The 1,270-nt window shown below is 29.0% G+C and overlaps 1 protein-coding gene across 1 annotated transcript in view; it reads left to right on the plus strand.

The window, feature by feature from the left end:
- Positions 1 to 575, plus strand: part of LOC107623999 (protein sym-1) — a 4,098-nt gene extending 3,523 nt beyond the window's left edge. The window contains exon 8 of the mRNA XM_016326426.2: positions 126 to 575. The gene's annotated coding sequence lies outside the window, so the exon portion shown is untranslated. The remainder of the gene's footprint in view (positions 1 to 125) is intronic.

Raw genomic sequence — 1,270 nt, forward strand, 5'->3', positions numbered from 1 at the left:
TTTCTACTTTGTAATGTATATATTTATTATTGTTTGTGCTTTAAATTTAATTATTATGATTATGGATAATTTTAAAATGTAAATTATCATTTGTATATTTATTTTTGTATGTATTGGGAGAATAGTTTGATATATGTGGGGATCATTCCAATTCGAGAAGGTGACAAAATAATTCAACTCCGTGCAATTGACGGATGAGGAAGGAACTACCTAAGTTATCCATACCACATAATATATTATAAGATGCCAAAAATATGAGACAATTGTTGTTAATAATTATAATTAGAGTACTGCTAGGGAGTCAATGGCCTAAGCGTACAATGTGTACAATGGGCTAATAAACATTTCATGTCATAAAACCACTCATCCCAAAAGCTTAAACTGATTTTGGGGTTCACCAATGATCAAATTCTCGACCTTTCGGATTTAGAACTCTAATACCATATCATGAAACCACTCATATCAAAAACGTAATCTGACAGGACAATGTAACACTAATGGTGATATCTCTAATACTTCTTAAACCTCCATTGTACACATTGTACGCTTAGGCCATTAGCTCCCTATACTTATTCTTATAATTATTCTTATAATTATAGTAAGCATTACTAACATGGCTATTTCGGCAATTTGGCTATCGGGTTTACATGTTTGATAACAAATTTAAATTGTGTGAGAACTGAGAACCCATGATTGATGTTCTTTTCAAGTATCATTAATTGTTATCTGAAGAAAAATGACATAAGAATGAATTATTACTATTACCTTCTTACACTGCCATCTTGACGAAAGGAAGTATTGTAACTTCCATGCGTTTTCCTTTCTAGAATATATTTGATAAAAAACAAGCAACAAAATAGATGATAAAATGCACTTTTGTTAAATTTCTGCCGACTTTTTGTACGTTATAAACATTTCCTGGAAATTTTCCAAGAAACTGATCCGCCGGCAAAACTTATGTAGTTATGTGAGAACTACTGCTATGTTTTTAATTCTCATATTATTTGTATATTATATTGAATGCATGTTTCAGAAAAAAATCAATAATTTTGGAAAAAGTAATAAAAATATTAAACCCACTCTAAATATTCTTTAAGATTATGTTTGATTTTGTCTTTTAGGTTGCTTACAAAAGCTAGTGAAACTAGAAATATAATAGAATAAAATATTAAGTAAATGGCTAGAACCAGTTCCTGTCTCTAAGACAACAAAAGAAATTGTTTATTTATCTTAATCTTCGTTAACAAATAGGTTTTTAAGAAATACTATA

This window comes from Arachis ipaensis, chromosome B10 (assembly GCF_000816755.2).
Source record: "Arachis ipaensis cultivar K30076 chromosome B10, Araip1.1, whole genome shotgun sequence".
NCBI classification, from domain to species: Eukaryota; Viridiplantae; Streptophyta; class Magnoliopsida; order Fabales; family Fabaceae; genus Arachis; species Arachis ipaensis.